This window comes from Oncorhynchus mykiss, chromosome 16, assembly GCF_057628025.1.
Source record: "Oncorhynchus mykiss isolate SJ-2025 chromosome 16, ASM5762802v1, whole genome shotgun sequence".
In the NCBI taxonomy this organism is placed as follows: domain Eukaryota; kingdom Metazoa; phylum Chordata; class Actinopteri; order Salmoniformes; family Salmonidae; genus Oncorhynchus; species Oncorhynchus mykiss.
In genome coordinates, this window is record NC_143037.1 from 46143890 (window position 1) to 46156844 (window position 12955).

The window sequence follows — 12955 nt, forward strand, 5'->3', positions numbered from 1 at the left end:
CATCCCAGACCTGGACTAAAGCATCCGCCAACTCCTGGACAGTCTGTGGTGCAACGTGGCGTTGGTGGATGGAGCGAGACATGATGTCCCAGATGTGCTCAGTTGGATTCAGGTCTGGGGAACTGTTGGGAAATTATGATTAAAAGACTGAACAAATCATTTTAAATGGAATTGTAACTAAGTAAACTTATACTCTGTTTTATTATATCTGATTAACAATATGAGTTCATAAGAAGGGATTGTGTGACACAGACAAGGAGTAATTAAAGTTAATGAACACCATTCCAACTAGGAAGGAACTAATGGGTTGGGGACTATGTAAACAAACAAGGTCGTTAGCCTATGGTTGACCCTACAGAAACTTAGCTCTGGGGTTTTTAGATAAGACAGTGAGTGCATTCCTAAGTTTTCTGTTAATTAGAACTGTCAGTTCAGTGGTGATCGATAATGTTGAGGGGTCAAAAGTTATCTGGGAGTGTGTTAGTAAGTTAGAATGAACTTTTCACCTCACTTTGTCCCGGTTGAGAGGAGGGGATTCTGTTAAAGCAATAAAATGACGTCATGATCTGTATATAAACTGTTGTTTGTGATTAAGTGGGAGCGTGCTCCGAGAATAAATTATATTACCTATTATTGAAAGACTGGTCAACGTCTATTTTATGCAAACAAGAAATCTTAGAAATTCTCATAAAATAGATTAAGGGCTTTCAATTGATGAAAGCACATTGGCATAATTCAATTACAGTAACAGGAACGGGCGGGCCAGTCCATAGCATCAATGCCTTCCTCTTGCAGGAACTGCTGACACACTCCAGCCACATGAGGTCTAGCATTGTCTTGCATTAGGAGGAACCCAGGGCCAACCGCACCAGCATATGGTCTCACAAGGGGTCTGAGGATCTCATCTCGGTACCTAATGGCAGTCAGGCTACCTCTGGCGAGCACATGGAGGGCTGTGCGGCCCCCAAAGAACTGCCACCCCACACCATGACTGACCCACCGCCAAAGCAGTCATGCTGGAGGATGTTGCAGGCAGCAAAACGTTCACCACGGCGTCTCCAAACTCTGTCACGTCGGTCACATGTGCTCAGTGTGAACCTGCTTTCATCTGTGAAGAGCACAGGGCGCCAGTGTCGAATTTGCCAATCTTGGTGTTCTCTGGCAAATGCCAAACGTCCTGCACAGTGTTGGGCTGTAAGACCTGTGGACGTCGGGCCCTCATACCACCCTCATGGAGTCTGTTTCTGACCGTTTGAGCAGACACATGCACATTTGTGGCCTGCTGGAGGGGATTTTGCAGGGCTCTGGCAGTGCACCTCCTGCTCTTCCTTGCACAAAGGTGGAGGTAGCGGTCCTGCTGCTGGGTTGTTGCCCTCCTACGACCTCTTCCACGTCTCCTGATGTACTGGCCTGTCTCCTGGTAGCGCCTCCATGTTCTGGACACTACACTGACAGACACAGCAAACCTTCTTGCCACAGCTCGCATTGATGTGCCATCCTGGATGAGCTGCACTACCTGAGCCACTTGTGTGGGTTGTAGACTCCGTCTCATGCTACCACTAGAGTGAAAGCACCGCCAGCATTTAAAAGTGACCAAAACATCAGCCAGGAAGCATAGGAACTGAGAAGTGGTCTGGTCACCCCCTGCAGAACCACTCCTTTATTGGGGGTGTCTTGCTAATTGCCTATCATTTCCACCTGTTGTCTATTCCATTTGCACAACAGCATTTGAAATGTATTGTCAATCAGTGTTGCTTCCTAAGTGGACAGTTTGATTTCACAGAAGTGTGATTAACTTGGAGTTACATTGTGTTGTTTAAGTGTTCCCTTTATTTTTTAGAGCAGTGTATAATATTTTCCACCCTAATTTGCAAATAAATTCATGAAAAATCCTACAATGTGATTTTCTGGATTTTTTCCCTCATTTTGTCTGTCATAGTTGAAGTGTACCTATGATGAAAATGACAGGCCTCTCTCATATTTTTAAGTGGGAGAACTTGCACAATTGGTGGCTGACTAAATACTTTTTTCCCCCACTGTATATCCTACGAACGGGACATTAAAAACGAATATCTTATGTTTCACCGTGGAGTCGTGGCTGAATGAAGACATGAATAACATACAGCTGGCAGGTTATACACTGTATCGGCAGGATAGGTCTATGTATATTTGTAAACAACGGCTGGTGCACAAAATCTAATATTAAGGGAGAACGTTTTCCTGTTTGCCTTAAGCGAACATGAAAATGCTCATCCAGAGGTGGCGCTCCTAGTGGCCGGGGACAAAACAGTACAGGACTGTTTTGCTAGCACAGACTGGAATATGTTCCGGGATTCTTCCGAGGTCATTGAGGAGTAGACCACATCAGTCACTGGCTTCATCAATAAGTACATCGACGGTGTCATCCCCAAAGTGACTGTACTTTCATAACCCAATCAGAAGCCATAGATTACAGGCAACATCCACACTGAGCTAAAGGGTATAGCTGCCACTTTCAAGGAGCGGGATTCTAACTCGGAAGCTTATAAGAAATCCCGCTATGCCCTCCGATGAACCATCAAACAGGCAAAGCATCAATACAGGACTAAGATCAAATCATACTAGACCGGCTCCAACGGATGTGGCAGGGCTTGCAAACTATTACAGACTACAAAGGGAAGCACAGACAAGAGCTGCCCAGTGACAGGAGCATAACAGACAAGCTAAATTACTTCTATGCTCGCTTCGAGGCAAGTAACACTGAAACATGCATGAAAGCATCAGCTGTTCTGGATGACTGCGTGATCACGGTCTCCGCAGCCGATATGAGTAAGACCTTTAAACAGGTCAACATTCACAAGGCCGCAGGGCCAGACGGATTACCAGGACGTGTACTCCGAGCATGCGCTGACCAACTGGCAAGCATCTTCACTGACATTACATTTTCAACCTCTCTCTGTCTTGTTAAAAGCAGACCACCATAGTCCCTGTGCCCAAGAACACTAAGGTAACCTGACTAAATGACTACCGACCCATAACACTCATGTCTGTAGCCATGAAGTGCTTTGAAAGGCTGGTCATGGCTCACATCAACACCATTATCCCAGAAACCCTAGACCCACTATAATTTGCATACCGCTCCAACAGATCCACAGACGATGTTCTCTCTATTGCACTCCACATTTCCCTTTCACACCTGGACAAAAGGAACAGCTATGTGAGAATGCTATTCATTGACTACAGCTCAGTGTTCAACACCATAGTGCCCTCAAAGCTCATCACTAAGCTAAGGACCCTGGGACTAAACACCTCCCTCTGCAACTGGATCCTGGAATTCCTGATGGGCCGCCCCAAGGTGGTAAGAGTAGGCAACAACACATCCGCCACGCTGATCCTCAACACAGGGCTGGTTGAGAGAATGTCAAGAGTGTGCAAAGCTGTCAAGGCAAAGGGTGGCTACTTAGAATCTCAAATATAAATTCTATTTAGATTTGTTAAACACTTTTGGTTACAACATGATTCCATATGTGTTATTTCATAGTTTTGATGTCTTCACTATTAATCTACAATGTAGAACACTGTAAAAATAAATAAAAACCTGGAATGAGAAGGTGTGTCCAAACTTTTGACTGGTACTGTAAATAGCACTTTTCAGTAGTGCTCAAAGCATGCCATTCCATGAGCCCAGAATTTTTGCTCCAACTGTAATCAATGAGCCCAATCAGTCCTCCATGACAACAAAATCATAAACAACAGAGTAGGGCTGGCTAATAAATCCTTAGTTTTGAGGTTATGCTCAGGTAAAGCAACATTGGCTAATCTATACTTCCATATTTCCAAGTCCTATTATTGAAGATCAAGATCATATTGGAATGACTGAGATACTGATAGACATTGGTTTTTAAAGATACGATTAAATTATATCATATGTAGTGGAAATCAATGGGTTTAGAAGAAGCCTACATAACCAACCCATAAAGTAAAATTTAACATCCATATGTGGCCAGCTATGTAAACTTTAACATTGATTTATCCTACAATAGCTGTTGTTCAATTGTTAACTGGTCTTCTAATGCCTCTTAAGGGGAAAGTAATCCAAAAGTAACTGAATGTAATCAGATTCCATTCAGTTTGGGTAATCCAAAAGTTACATTACTGATTGAAACTTTGGACTGTAACGGATTACATCTAGAAAGTAACCTACCCAACCCTGCTTACCAGAAATTCGACTTCCCCGTTCACCATTGGCTCCAATTTCAATAATTTGATTAAAATGTTATATGCCAATCCTTCAGCCATAGTTCTAACAGGCAATCACTGCCCTACTCTGTTCAGAATGACTAGAAGCAATAGACAGTACAATCCAATTTTTCCTTTGCTATTTTTATTATCCATGGCACCCAAGGCAATAACACTAATTTGCTTAAAATCTATTGATCACTTCACCTAATTATATGCAGACTATATTTCAGTAAATCTAGACGATGTATCTGAATCGCATCCAAACAGATTGAAGTTTATAAATCAATTCAAATTCGTCTCAAGTTATAAAAATGGATCTAACCAAATTAGCCTTACTGCCTCTCAAGACCCTGATGAAGGATCTCTACTTATGGAATCTCAATCATTTCCCAGTTTAAATACTTGGGATTAGATATATTTCCTTCTTTAGATAAAACCATTGACAAAACCTTTACAGAAAGCGCAAATCAATTCAATACGATCTCGTTAGATGGAATAATATCCCAGTTGCTTTAACAGGCAGAATATTTATAGTCAAAATGAATACTTTGCCACGACTTCCCATGGCTATTGGGATAAAATTCATAGTACGGTTTCAAAATGAAAATGAAATCTGTACCCTTGCCGATATCATAAAATGATTTGAGAACATTCTAGGATTTGAAAGATACATACTAAACAGATATAAAGCCCTCCATCACCCCCCCCCCCCCCGACAAATCAGACTGCCTCCATCTTACTTCTTACATTCAAGCAGGAAGTACAAAAGGTAAGATCTGTTCACCGCTGGTCTGACCAATGAGAACTTATGCTACAAAACACCTTTGATCACATGGACTGGGAAATGTTCAAGGTCGCCTCCGACAATGTCAATGTGTATACAGACTCAGTCACAGGTTTCATCAGGAAATGCACAGGGGATGTTGTCCCAATAATGACTATCCCAACTAGAAACCTTGGGTAACTAGCAACATCAGCACAAAACTGAGAGGATGGACCAACGCATTTACAGTGCCTTTGTAACAGGTATGAAATGGCTAGCTAGTAAGAGGGGTGTGCGCTAATAGCGTTTCAATCGGTGACGTCACTCCCTCTGAGACCTTGAAGTAGTTGTTTCCCTTGCTCTGCAAAGGCCGCAGCTTTTGTGGAGCGATGGGTAACGGTGCTTCGAGGGTTACTGTTGTCGATGTGTGCAGAGGGTCCCTGGTTCGAGACCAGGTAGGGGTGCGAGGAGCGGGACGGAAGGAACACTTGCATTCATGCTGTTGACCCGGATCACTGGTTGCTGTGGAAAGGGGGGGAGGGGGTGAGTGAAATGGTTAGCGGGGTGCATGCTAATAGTGTTTCAATCGGTGAGGTCACTCACTTAGACCTTGAAGTAGTTGTTTCCCTTGCTCTGCAAGGGCCACAGCTTTTGTGGAGCGATGGGTAATGATGCTTCGTGGGAGGTAGTTGTTGATGTGTGCAGAGGGTCCCTGGTTCGGGGTGAGGAGAGAGACAGAAGCAACTCTGTCACACTTTCAGAAAGTATTATACCCCTTGACTTATTATTTTGTTGTGTTACAGCCTGAATTCTAAAATCTACACACTGAATTGTGATACAGTGAATTATAAGTTAAATAATCTGTCTGTAAACAGTTGTTGCATAAATTACTTGTGTCATGCACCACGTAGATGTCCTAACCGACTTGCCAAAACTATAGTTTGTTAACAATACATTTGTGAAGTGGTTGAAGAAAGAGTTTGACTCCAACCTAAGTGAATGTAAACTTCTGACTTCAACTGTAAGTCAAAACTGTAACTAGGCTGCTCAGGAACAGTAAATGTTGTCTTGTTAAGCAGCTCCACTATATATTTGGCCTTGTTTTATGTTATCGTCCAGGTGATTTTGTCTGTGCTTAGCTCTATTCCATTTATTTTTATCCCTAATCCTTGTTGATGACAAGCATACCCATAACAAGATGCAGCCACCACCACCATGCTTGAAAATATGAAGAGTGGTACTCAGTGACATGTTTTGTTGGATTTGCATTCAGGACATACATTTTAATTTCTTTTACATTTTTAGCAGTTTTACTTTAGTGCCTTATTGCGAACAAGATGCATGTTTTGGAATATTTGTATACTAAACAGGTTTCCTTGTTAGGTTAGTATTGTGGAGTAACTACAATGTTGCTGATCCAGCCTCAGTTTCCTCCGATCACAGCCATTAAACTCTGTAACTGTTTTAAAGTCAGCATTGGCCTCATGGTGAAATCCAGGAGCGGTGTTCTTCCTCTCCGCCAACTGAGTTAGGAAGGATGCCTTCATTAAGTTTGCCTATGACATGACGGTGATGGACCTGATCGGCGACGAGACAGCCTACAGGAGGTTAGAGCCCTGACGGAGTTGTGCCAAGAGAACAGCCACTCTGTCAACTTCAGCAAAACCAAGGAGATGATCGTGGAAAACAGGGGGAGCACATCCCTATTGTTATCGACAGGGCTGCAGTGAAGAGGGTAAAAAGCTTCAGGTTCCTTGACAAATGACCTGACATGGTCCAATCACACCACAGCCGTGGAGAAGGCACTACAGTGCCTCTTCAACCTCAGGCAGCTGAAGAAATTCGGCATGGGCCCCTCAGGTCCTCAAGAAATTCTACAGCTGCACTATCGAGAGCATCTTGACCGGCTGCATCACTGGTACAGCATACATCACTGGGAGGGAGCTCCCTGCCCTCCAGGACATCTACTCCAAATCGTTAAGCACTCCAGTCACCTGAGCCACAGACTGCTCACTCTGTTACCATCTGGCAAGGGGTATCAGAGCATCAGGTCTCGGACCAACAGGCTCCGAGACAGCTAGTACCACCAAGCCATCAGACTGCTGAACAGCTAATCCCAGCTGTCACCCTGCACCTTAGAGATTATTTGCAATGACTACCCACACATCCAACCCTTACACACAAACCTATACACAAACACATGTGCACTCTCAAACACACACACACCCAGCCAACACTCCTGTCCTATTAGACAGCATATTATTTATTCCAATGCGTGACCAAGTCACTACCTACTTTATATTTGTGAATACAGCCCTATATTACTATCCATACTGCCTCTTATTACTTCTATTACTTGTTATCTTTTGACCTGACTCTGTTTATTGTTATTGGCTGAATTACTGCATTGTTGAGGGAGCTACTACATAAGCATTTCACTGCACCATTTATACCTGCTGTAAACTGTATGTGACCAATAGATTTATTTGATTTGAAGAATTATATGACCTGTATAGAAATACATGCATGCCTGTATCTCAACTAGAAGAATTGCATTATCTCCTCAATTTTCTCATTTACAACTCACATCCGTGCTTTGAACTCAACTCATTTTCCCAGAGATGTAGATTAGTCACCGCCTATGCTGCTGACAACGCCACGGAGAGAGGTTGGGATTGTTGACTTGGCTCGAAGCAGACAGAGTTTGCATCTCAAATGCCACCCTATTCACTTTATAACACAATGACCAGGGCCCAAATAGTGCACTATATTAGGGAATGGGGTCCCATTTGGGACACCAACAGTCATTCTATTCTGTTTCCCCATCATCAGGACTGCTCTATGCAGCCTTTCATGCTGAAAGCTATAGCTCCAGCTAACCCTCTGGGGGTAACTCCTGCAATGCTGCAATGCTCACTGAGTTGATGTAGAAACACTTACAACCAGACGTGGGCCCCCACTTCATCAACCACATTGATGTGCGAACATTAGACACACTTGATTTTGTCTTAAAATGTTAATGTATCCAATCAACTTGGATTTGATCTTGGAGTAGGCAACATTTCGGTGAGACTTAGAGTAGATGCCTTAGCCAAATCTGGCCTCTTCTTAGTGTTTTGGTGAATCTTGAGGATGAGGCTGTAGCCAAATGTAGCCCATTCTTCTTACATTGGTTTTGCTTGCAGTGAGGTGGCATGGTGTTATGGCTGTGGGCAGAGGGAAGTAAGAGAGCTGTTATTTACATGCACTACATTAGAGCCCTGGGGGTAATACAGGGGTATGGCAGTATAATGAAGAGGAGGTTAACATTGTCAACACCTTATTCGCTAATTGGATGAAAACGTTGTATGCGTGAAAGAACGTAATTAGTTACAAAATATCACAGCTTTTTCAGGGGCAAGCCAAGGGTATAATGTATTACATGTTGCTGGATGGTCAGTGTTGTCTATTGTTTAAGCTACACAGCAGAGCTCATCTTGTTTTATCATCTATCATTACGGAGTGGAACTGAAAAGCAGATTAAGCATGCTTTCATTTTATTCAATCATGTTTGATAAATACTTACAAATTCTCTGCCATTTATATGCACGTCTATTACTCTTACTCAAGATATGTAATGTTCGTGCTCAATACTTTGTTGTAGGGTAAGTTCATAGAAACGGGGTTACTCAGCACACCTCCTGCACCCGTTGCCATTGGCCCTTTTATTTCCTGGTATCTTTCCTGGTTCCAATTCTGTGTTTTCCCTTATAGTCCCATTAACTGTCCCCTGAGGAAATCTTACTCCAAAACAAGTGTGTGTGGAAAGAAGCACTTTTCTGCTTATGAGTGAGCCAGAGCATTTGAAGGGGTGGTGTTACATTAAAGCTAATGACAATATGTTTGTCTCACTTGCAAAGACAAAACGGAGGGGCAAATTAAGGTTTGTTGTGACATATTATTTCTTGATTGTATTAGAGCTCTGTGCAAACCGGCTAAAGCATGAAGTGATGTTACCCAAGCTGACAGGAATTGATGGAATGACCTTCTAGCTTGTTAAACTCCTGATAACCTCTCCATGGGACACTGAGAAACACGTGGAAAGAGACAGTTATGCCTCTATGATGAATTTGTCACTTATGTTCTACCTACAAAACACGGAGGTTGCATGGCCACAGGAGATTTGCGAAGCATACTGAACGAAAGGTAACTAGGGAAACAATGCATTAAGTAATGGTATTGGCTACATACAGCCGGATCTTGGATTGTCATTTAGCTGTGTTGATCTTGGCTCATTTTACGTAAATGCTGGAATTATGAAAATGTGTTACCCTGTTCATTGGCTATGCCATTTATAGTAATTTTGTTTGCACATTTAACAGTCCAAAACATAAAAATAAAAATCACACTATTGCAGTTCACATTATCAGCTTCCAGAAAATGTGAAAAACCAGTCAAACCAATTTACGAGCTGTCAATAATGACCTGGGCTCAGTGTGGGAAATTCCTTCATGTTAATATATCACAGATGACAATCTGCCTGAAAATGAATTGCCTTCTCCACAAGGTAATCTGCAATGAGGTGTGTAATTAAGAACATGATGAGGACGGTGCTACGCGACATCATTTGTGTGTTTTTAGTTTAAGCGATCACCGACTAAACAAGTGGAAAACTGATGATGCTCTCAAACCCTTCAGATTATGACAAATACATTGGAAGAGGATAGTAATTAACTGCTGCACTGAATGTTTCTAGTACTAGGATGTTCCTGTAACAGATTCAAGTTGAGAATATTCGAGCAACGCTCAGAAGCCCAGGAGCATATTGAATTAGTCAGGAAATGAAGTGAAACATAATCCGTGACAATAAAAAAATTAAAAATAAAATCAAGCTTAAAAATGTCTCCTTTAATGTTAATATCAGTTTAGTGTGAATCCCTTTTAACGTCACCCAACACAGGATTTAATGTTCTCCAGCACACAACATGGGACCCACCCTTGGCCCTGCTCTAGTTTGCTAACCCCTCTAACGGACTCTACTGCTATGGGACAAAATAGGGTGGGGGGGGGGGGGGGGGGAGACAGACAACGTATAGAAAGGGGGTGACAGTAACCAGGCTTCGCCCACGGAGGGGAGAGGGAGCTGCTGGATGGTTGACCGTTCACACCCGGTCGTAAATTCAAAGAGAGGGAGACTCTCTCCCTCTTTATCAACCAAAGGAATGCCTTTTTCTAGAGAAACCTCTGCCCGCCCAAAACTCTAAAGTCCATAAAGTGAATGGAACAATATCTCTAATGGAAAGATGTGGGAAAATGTAGAAAACTAATGTAATATTGGTTTTTTATTTTGTAATGTTATAAAAAAAAAACGGTATGGACTACATAGTGTAACTTGGAAAGGATACCCCTTATATCTGTCAAGTTTTCATACAATGTGTTTTGCATACAATGTGAAAATAACGTGTTTTTGTTGAGATAGGAATGTGATTTTCTAATAATATCCTTTGCACATTAAGTGGCCACTCCCCGAGTGAGGTCAGAAGAGCGTGTCAGAGGGACAGAGCCATCTCCTTTGGCCATAGTGCATAATAGCCTTGGCAACGAAATTAACATTAGACCAAGAAACGTGAAGCGAGAACTACATGTTTTAAATGGTCGAAACTCTGAACCTCAACACAAGGTGAAGAAATAAACTCACCTTCCTTTAGACCAGAGAGAGGAACAGCTTCAGCTCATGTCTATCATGTTCCAAATCCAACACAAGGAGGAAGAGGCGAGAAGCTCACCTCAGACAATCACTGGGACAGCTGATGAGATGGCATCAGATATCAAGAAAATATTACCTAAACAACTATCCTACTATGCTCATCACCAATGGGAATCATTGACACGGCTGATTAGCCTGTCTTCAGAGGACCAATCTTCCAGAACGAGTGGAAGGGAACAGTTCCACTCGTTCTGCCCCAGACTACATGACAAGTCATTGAAGCCACAGACAACTACGGACATTGACCTCGTGGACAATCAGAGCCTTACACCCACAACTTTCCGAGAAGGCATGGTTCCGACTGAGATACACGACGAATGAAAGCATTTCACACAAATACATTGATTTTTTATTCCAAACAGGCGGCGGTTCATGTGCAGAAATTACACCAATTGCTCTGGTAATAAATAATGCGCAAGGCTGAGGTTTTTGCAGATCCAAGGTTATGAGCATTCAGAATAAGTATCTGATAAGAGGTAATGATTAATAAGGTAACTATATTTATCTATGTTATAGGTAAAGACCTTAGTTTTATTCGGGAGATGGTAACTCTAAACAACTTCTACCGTGGAGCCCCAAATCCTAATTATTTAATTGTTACATAATCATTTAATCAGGTAACAATTAAACAGTTAGTGGATTAAATAACAGTCATCAGAATGTGGGGATAGGCTCTCGATTTCTAGGGCCCAACGATGCCCCACAAAATAACAGTCTGTATGGTGATATCCAGATCCGCACGGCTCCCTGTCCTGGACCTCGAACGGTCTGAGACTCTGCTTGGCGACGTCACCGATGGCCCCGCCTCAATCAATAGTGGCTTTAGTGCCATCAATAGTGGGGCTTTCAGTACTGTGGAAGAAGATAGCCCAGAGAGAGAAGAGTAGTGTAAGGGGAACAGAAAAAATCACATCCCTTACTTGGTGGAGTTAAAGCTCCTAGATCTGCACTGTACCAATGCCTCTCTCAGTCCTCTGCTTTTGGATCACCTCAACTCCACAGCCCCAGTTCGTCAACAGCACAGCCGCCCACTTTCTCACTTGATTTCGCCAGGAAGACTTCTCATCCCGCAGACACTGGTCCAGTGCAATCACAGCAAACACCCAAGACATGGCCACTTGCATATGGGACCGATCCCCAAAAAGAGACATTATCCACTCAACTCCCAGCCCCGAACAACACAAAACACAGGGCTTTTAAAGGACAGCTACCTGTCTGATTAGCTAACTTGCTGCTGGTGCGTCTGATCACACCAGCCCTGCCACCCACTTATCCACATAACTACCAATCCATCTCGTGACATTATCATACAATCAAGTTGGACAAAAGTGAAAAATAAACTTCTGCTCTCTGTTAACTGTTATTATGTTTTGTGCCTGGTTTGTTAATGCAGTTAAGCCTCCACATGTGTTAATGTTAACACATTACAGTAATAAATAACACAAATATATGAGAACAATATTTTTTGGTGAACAAATTTTGGCGTTATAATAACGTTGCAACGTAGCAACATGGAAAATCATTGTGGAAATCAGTTGCATCTAAAGTCAAAATCCACAATGCAATGCTCTCTCTGTAGGCTGGCTGGCTAGCTAGCTAGGATTGTCTGACATTCTGCTGGGTGGGGCGTTATGTGTTCCTTCATTCATTGGATTCCTATCTCCTTTCTATAATATCTCTGGTAATGGCACCATGCAATGCACCCTGGACGAAAGAGGCAGACAAATAGGAAAAATATGCTAGACCCTCAGTTAAATTACACATTTTTCGAGGTAGGAATATCTCAAAAGTGTGATCAATGGCTCATTCGAGAGAAGACATCCTCCCAAGTTATGACATCGGTCAGTATTGAAATCTGACATGTACAGTATGATAGACGTTTTTGTGATCTAAAAGTCACAATCCTATTAATTTCCAGTGTAGTGAGAGCGATTTTATCACAGTGCTAGGTCATACCGGTCGGATTTCTGCCTGCTTGAACTCCAATAACTCAGATACATGTGAAAATATGAAATGACTCAGGGAATCAATAGAACATCACTCAGAGATGCACAAAGACAAAAATTCAAAATGGGTGAACCGTTCCTGTAATACCAAAACGACACCATTTTTCCAAAACAAAGATCAATTTATAAGTAGAGATGTTCAGCACTTCCTCGTAATTTGCCCTTATAACGGTATTGCTGATTGAATTCAGTTTCAAGTGGCACTCCACTTCCCAATTT